The following is an 8576-nucleotide window of genomic DNA, read 5'->3' as shown; positions in this document are numbered from 1 at the left end:
CCAGGCACTGCTTCCTCATAGGAAGACGTGTTGGTGGGATTGAGGAGGTCTTCGAAGTATTCCCTCCACCGATCCACAACATCCGCAGTCGAGGTCAGCAGAACACCACCCGCACCATACACGGTGTTGACAGTGCACTGCTTCACCTTCCTGAGGCGGTGGATGGTGGTCCAGAATCGCTTCGAAGCCGTCCGGAAGTCGTTTTCCATGGCTTCCCCGAACTCCTCCCATGTCCGAGTTTTTGCCTCTGCGACCGCTGAACATACTATTCAAATATAAAAACGCTTGTTGTGAAAAATGAGTTGGAATTTCACAAGAAAAACTTAGAATTTTGGCAATGTTATAATAAAAGTCGTAATTTTACTCAAAGCATGTCAACATTTCACGTGAAAAACTGAACATTTGTGCAATGTTATAATAAAAGTCGTAATTTTACTCAAAGCATGTCAACATTTCACGTGAAAAACTGAACATTTGTGCAATGTTATGATAAAAGTTGGAATTTTACTCAAGAACAGTCGCAATTTTAGAAGAAAAGCTTAACATTTTGACAAATTTATGAAAAGAGTCGTAATTACTCAACAAAAGTCCCAATTTTATAAGAAAACTTAAAAATGTTGCTAATATTATAATAATAATCTGAATTTTTCTTGGCAAAATTATGACAAAAGTCATAATTATACTCAACACATGTCACTATTTTACAAGAACAACAAAAAAATTGGCAATAATGTGATAAAAGTCAGAATTTTATATGACAAATGTCACCATTTTGCATTAAAAAGTAATCATTTTACATAAAAAAGGAATAATTTTACGAGAAAATATTGCAATATTACAGAAACAGAAAGAATATGAGAAATGGTTCCCAATTTTATAAGAAAAAAGTCGACACGTGAGAAAAAGACTGCTTTTAGTTCATTAATTTTTTGTATTTTTCTTTGTTTGTAATTTACTTCAAGTTATTACAGTATGTCTCTCTCTCTCTCTCTCTATATATATATATATATATATATATATATATATATATATATGTATGTATATATATGTATATATATATGTATGTATATATGTATGTATATATATGTGTATATATATGTGTATATATATATATATGTATATATATATGTATATATATATATGTATATATATATATATATATGTATATATATATATATATATATATATATATATATATATATATATATATATATATATATATATATATATATATATATATATATATATATATATATATATATATATATATATTCTTTTTTTAAATTAATTTTGGCCAAAGGGGGCACATTTCAATTTCTTACACACGCTTGTTATTTCATATGTTGACAAGAGGGGAAGCACTTTTAAAACAGACACACAGTCAATTTGAAAAATCCCTCCTTTTTGGGACCACCCTAATTTTGATAGATTTCACCACCAGGGGTGAAAATAAGACACTCTCTATTAAACGCATTGGTTTTCCGTATTGGGACCATGATTTTGGTCCTAACTTATTCACCGGTCCTGATATGGAAGGTACTTTTCCTTGTTGATGTCTCAAGAAGGGTAGAAATACAAGAACCCACCCACACACACACACACACACACACACACACACACACACACACACACACGCGCGCGCGTGCACAAACACACACACAAACAAACACTTATCAGTGTTTTTTGCGTGACAGCACATATTCCTGTCATTTCACAACACACACACATACTGTATGATGTGTGCACCATCATAACTCTAATAAAGCCAAGCTGTTATCTTTTCTCCTCATTCAGCAATAACTCCTTCCTCCATCCCGTTGTCACATCAGGGATTTCCAGTGTTCCCAAAATGTTTCCGCTGTCATGGTCCAGCAGATGTCACTTAGAAGCAGACGCACCTCTTTATTTCGCCATCCATCCATCCGCCTCTCTAGGGACACAGATGAGGGAGCTGGGAGTGCATCTGTGTGTGTGTGTGTGTGTGTGTGTGTGTGTGTGTGTGTGTGTGTGTGTGTGTGTGTGTGTGTGTGTGTGTGTGTGTGTGTGTGTGTGTGTGTGTGTGTGTGTGTGTGTGTGTGTGTGTTGCTGCATCGGGGGATGGGAGACCAGCAGGTTAATGAATTAATAATTAAGATTGACATTGCGTCTGCAGTGGGTTTCCCCCAAACTATTTCTTCAATCTCATCACTCTCTGGTAAGCTGTGCATCCTCTCTTTGTCATCTCCAACCCAACCTCCCATCAATGCTCTCTCCATCTCTTGCACTACTGCATCTTCTCCACCCGCCCCCTGCTGTGGCCCTATACCATGTGTCCCATTGCCTCTCTAACCTTCTTCTCCCCTTGTCTTCAGACACACACACACACACACACACACACACACACACACACACACACACACACACACACACACACACACACACACACACACACACACACACACACACACACACACACACCTCTTTTGTTCTGTCCACATCCCCCTCAGGACTTGATATGCCCTCTTCTGCCCTAATACCTTGCTTTCTCCTCACCGCTGCCTTATTCCGTCTCCCTCTCATGTGGTATTGATCATAATATATCCCTCGATCGGCTGAGCTTCTTAATCCATTCAGACTTTACAATAAAGCCTAAGACTCTGGGCTGCGTTCGATATCCCAGGAGGAAACATTATAGCATGTTGGCAGAAGGTCAGAGTGTCTGGTTTGTACAGCATTACTCTCTCTTCTCCTCAATTCAGCCTTGAGACGTGCCAAATAGAGGTCATACCAAAAATATTGTTTATACAATTTGGAATTTAACTCTTTTTTTTTTTTTTTTTAAATATGCCTCAAGAGTCACACAAACATCTTCATTTATGATATCAATCCAACTCAGTCAGTGTCATGCTTATTTTTTGCTTTATTGCAACACCTAAGGACTACAAGACAAGAATAAACATACTCTAATATACAGTAGATATCCTCCTAAAGCAGGGGTGTCCAAAGTGCGGCCCGGGCGGCCATTTGCGGCCCGCCACACATTCTGGAAATTATATTGCAAAAATTAAAAAAACATTTAAAAAAGTGGAATGAGGTGAAATCTAACTAGAAAAAGTTGCAATGGCAATGGGAAAGGCTTTTTTTTTTCTTTTGTCTATCTTTCTTTTTTCTTTTTTTGCCATTGCTCCAAAAAAAAAAAAAAATCAATGTTATAATGAATTATTGACCTATTCAAGGCTCCAATTATTTCAAAAATGTCACTTTAAAATGTTTTATGTGGGAAATATTGCATATATTGTGTGGTTGCCATACAAAAACATCAACATTTTATTTGACAGAAGAGCATAAAACAAACAAAATAATAGTTCAAACGTAAAATCGACAGATACATCTGAAGTTGAGCTCGTAACTTAAGTGTTGAAAGTAAAAAAAAAACTAATGAAAATGTATCACTTTTTGAGTGGGGCACCTTTTGGATCCCAAATATACTTAATGGGATTTTATTTATCTTTTCACTGTGATTACTCAAAAATAATAATGAATTAAAATCAATGGTGTCCTGCATTATTGATATTTTTAAGGCTCTAATTACTTCACATCAAACATTGCTTTCTGAATGTTTTGGGCAGTGGGGGAAATACTTTATATTTCAGTTTTATAATAAAAAACTAAGTTGTCTTTGACAGAAAAGGCATAAAACCTTTTTGGTTTTTTTAACTTTAGATCAACCTGAAGTTGATATACTGTACAGATTTACTGTAAGCGTTATATAAATAAAAACATAATAATTTGACTTGTTTTTAACATGTTAATGACTTAGACCTTTTATGGTCCCCAGGAGCCCTAAAGGTAAAAAACAAACACAATCCATATATTTTGTTATGGTTTGAAAATTAAAAATATCAAAATGGCCCCCTGTCCTAAAGGAATCAGCATCCTAGACAGTGGACATTTGTGTTTTGAATAATAGGGCAATTTTGGACAAGCGGTAGAAAATGGATGGATGGATGTGTAACTCTGAAAAAAGAAACCAAAAACAAATGTCCACTGCAGAGAACTCTGGTTCTCAGCAGGATATGGAGGCTTCTATTCAAAGCAACAGGAGGATATGGAGGCTCTCATTAAAGCAAAAGCAGACACTTGCTGCTGAGAGTGGAGTTTATCCCCAGTAGCCATGGCGATAAGTGGAGATAATAAGGCTGAAGACACAGATCTTAGCTATTAATGATAGCAACTAGTGTAGCTACTCATTAACAGTAGCTGTGAGACGCATCGTCACATGCTGAGGGTTTTACTGATTTACTGCTAATAACTTTGAATATTTTTTTCCACTTGTGTGACATCAGAAAATGATGCCCTCCCCCTTTGTTTGTTTGTCAAACTGCACTTTTTTGTCTTATTTTTCCGGCAGGCACAGTCCTTATGTGAGACAAGAAAACACGTATTTCCCTTTTCTGTGTTCTAAATAGTGAAAAACGGTTTGTAAGAGGCAGCCAACAATGCAGTAATAAGAATACGATCTTATCTGCCTATAAAACTCTCCAAAAAACCTCCAACACCGTTTTGTATTTCCACTATAGGCATGCATGTAATGTAGTAACAGGCATGTTCATGGTAATGTTGTGTGTACAGGAGGAGGAGACGGCACAGACAACAGGGAAGTCGTATTTAGCCCTATGTTTATTTAAATTACGTGTGAAACTAAATCCAAGAGTGTATGGTGTGCGAGTGTTACCGGGAGTGTTGAGCGAGAGGTGAGGAAGTACAACGGGGGGGACAAGACAAGCTCGGAGGTCCGTGAGCAGGCAGGAAGTCGGGGGCTACAGCGAAGCGTCAATGGTCCGTGTCCAGGCGGGAGGTCGAGATCAAAATGGGGCAACCAGAGAACCAGAGAGGAACACAGGGGAGACGAGACACACAGGTCGTCACGCGGGAACGAAGGGTTGCTGCAAGAAACGACAAGGGGGACACGGGACCAATCAACATGAAGAGGGAGAAACACAGAGAGTATGCATCTAGCATGGAGAATTTCGGCTTACTGTACAGGAACAGATCTCTACGTTCTGGCACGGGATTGTCCCCTGATCAGCCACAGGTGCGCTGATTGCTGGTGATTGATTGCAGCTGCTTGCTGCAGCCGGACTGAAGCGCGCCCGGCGCACTCCCAGATGCATGCATGAATGTGCACTGAGGTGCGCTCCAGCCATGACAGGTAACATGTAATATTTACAGTATTTTGGTCATTTTAAGCATTACCTTAACAAATGTTACCGCTGCTATGTGCTCTGTCAACATCAACAGAGAGAACTTCCTGTGTTTGCTACCATTATTACCACAAAGACCTTGTAAGAGCCTTGGAGCATTGTCATGCAGCACTATTGCTATCCGTTTCAAATAAGAACTAAACATAGAGACTTCTAATGTCCGCTCTCACTGGGATGCCGACCTCTGGGATGGTTGTAGCTCGAGCTGCTGAATTCAAAGTAATCCTCATTCCTCGGATAAAAAAACAAAAACACAAAAACGCTTCTTTGTGATATTGCAGTGGTCTTATACTGCGTTCCATTTGTTGAGAGCCAAGTTGAGAGCCAAATACTGTAGTATCAAGTTGGTAGTCCTTTACTACACAGGTGAGCTGATTTGACCCTGATTTATTTAATGTCGAATTGCAACCAACATTATTAGCAGCTCAAGCTAGCTAGCAGCTTGGCTACTCGCAAGTGGTCGGAGGCGCTGTGTCTCTACGCCAGAAAAGTAGTTCCTTGTTGTTAGCTCCGACAATATCAATGTTTGCCCTTTTTGCTTTACAGGCAGAGTAGATGGTTCCCAATACCTGCATTGTTAGCTGCCTTATACTAGCAGTTTTTCACCAATTAGAAGTTACACACATAAAAGGGAAAGACATGTGTGTTCTTGTCGCACATATGGATGTGGATGATGCATTTTTTTTTTCAAGGAATGGGTGAAATGTCCACTAGGGTGGACTTTTGTATATCGGTATTTTATGTATAATTTATAGTCTTAAAAAGTTAATATAATAGGATTTTGTGGACACTATAAAATATGCCTTTAATGATCCATAACAATGTGTTCACATATTTTAACATATTGAGCGTCGGATATACTAAAGGTTTGCATGTATTAGAATACGTGCAAACTTGATAGCACACGCAAAGCTAATCTACTAAGTTCGTGGGCAAAGAAATGCGTCTCTTAAATGAAAAATATATGTTGATTATCGTATAATGTCCACAATACCAGGAGGAGGAGATGCAAATATATTCATTTACCACTAGCTCAGTGATTTATCAAGACTGAAACTGCTCTGCGGTGTTGGTAAATATTATATTTGTGTGTTTCATGTCAACAACATAATGAAACGCCACAGGCTGGACCAAATGATGCCAGTAATGTGGAGAGAATTGAGTCTCTCATGGTGACAGCCGGTATACACACAAACACCTTGTTTAAAAATAGTGGTCTGTACCACTGTTGCACTTGTTATCAATTGCACACGCAGTCTTACAGTGGATTACCTGCAACACGCCCACTAATAGTACTTGCAATTTTATAGTTTGCACGCACAACTTAGGTTTTGTTATTTGAATCTTAATAGATCAGGACATATATGTATTGCTAAAACATTGAACCTCTAAACTTAAATTGTTTTATTTTTTTCCAAATATGATTGGACTAATAACCACAACATTTTGCTGCATTATAATAAAAACAAAACTCAACATCACAAATTAATTAATTTGTAGCCAAAAGTTTACAGCAAATGAAATCTTTTCAAAAAATCCCAAAGTTGCAATACCATACATTGCAGTCCATATATGGCCAGTAATGCATGACGTCCAATTTATTGGACACATGATTAATCACAATTTCCTCAAATCACCAAATTGGTGGAAATGTTAACAATTTAACAACAAAGTAAGTGTATGGCATTACACACTAGCATGCACTGTTGCGACTGATGCACAACTTGGACATTAGGGTTCTTGCATTCAGAAAGCAGCTTTTGAATTGATGTCCAAGATTTTTTTTTAATGACTCACTTAACTTATTTCCACACGTGTGGTTGTTCACATTTTTTGTAATGTCACCAAAAGGTTATTTTTGAGAGTCGCAACGTGATTGTGGTACGAAATAATGTGAATCATATGTTTTCAGATGGTAAAGAAAATACTTTGAATGGAGTATGTTGGACCAAAGGTTCCATTAAAGCTCATTGAAAACATGCACATTGTATTATAGTGGTATAGTGAGCCTTGTTAAGGGCTGCTAATAGAGAACACATGGATGATAACATTCCACTATTTGGCAGACACAAGACGACCACATCATCACAGCTCAGGGCAAATACCAATTGCATGTTGACAGCACAATCTTGCTATTTTTGAACCCATCACCCCCCTGCTGATACGTGGAGAGAAATCAATTCCTCGTTTTGTGAGGAAAGACATATGTACACAAGAGAAGAACTCCACACATAATAAATCAGTATTTCTGAAAGGGTGTCAGCTGACACATTGAGTGCTATTCGTCTTTGTTCCCCAGCCTGCAAAATTGATTGTGTGTTGCAGCAGTTTAATGAGTCAAATTTCTCATTTGCGTGGGTTTTCGTTCAATTACAAACGTGACAGCGCTCATGACAATGAAGAGCAAGATAAACGGTTTAAAAGTGAATATATTTTGCAGCACATGCACACTGCAGAATAACCATAGCCTTAAGAAATCGCTACTTTAATTGCCACATATCAGGTTAAAGGCTACAGTGCTGCTGTGATAACAAACAGATCGACACTGTACATCAGATGAGCAGTTTTGTCATTTGCCAGGGAATTAGTTTTGATACAACATCAATTCAAGAGCTCTCATTCTTGACATTTGTGTGGCCACACACCACATTTAAATTGGTTGATTTATTTATCCTGCAATTGGCTGAGAATGAATGAACAGTGTTAAAGGACATTCCAAAGGTCTTGTTTTCCCTGGCAGATGTCAATGTCCTATCTAAGCCAAACTTTCAGGATGAATGCTTTCACATGAATATTTGGGGTGGACGTATTGATCAACAGCGATACCAAGGGTAATATCAATATCTGGTCGACACTAGCATGATGGTGTTGATATTTTCAAGTTTTTTTAAGTATATTTTTTGTCACAAATATCTGTGTAAATTGTTGTGCTGTATGAATATGTTGTATCATTTTGTACATTTTCATGCTGTTTAAAAATTCAGTGAACTCATTTGTGGAAACAGAAGAACTTTGGGGGCAAACGTGAATTTGAATGTCAGTCAATTATATTTTTTGGTTAAATATTTTTCACTTTTTACTTTAATTTATGGTTATGGTTATGTTATGGCTTAGGTTTATTTCGAACATGTATACAATTACAATATGATACATCACGTCAAACCATCTTTTTAATTTATTCACTTCTAATGTTATTATTTGTATGAGCTACTGTGTGTTCTCTACTGAACAAAACGCTGTTGTGTAGTCTGTAAATAATACCAATACCTTGTAACTGTACAAATGTCATTTATAGAGATTGAACAGCTTTGGTCCCAGTATTGATCCCTGGGG

Source organism: Entelurus aequoreus, linkage group LG04 (genome assembly GCF_033978785.1).
Source record: "Entelurus aequoreus isolate RoL-2023_Sb linkage group LG04, RoL_Eaeq_v1.1, whole genome shotgun sequence".
Classification (NCBI taxonomy): Eukaryota; Metazoa; Chordata; class Actinopteri; order Syngnathiformes; family Syngnathidae; genus Entelurus; species Entelurus aequoreus.
Note: the sequence above shows the minus strand (reverse complement) of the source record.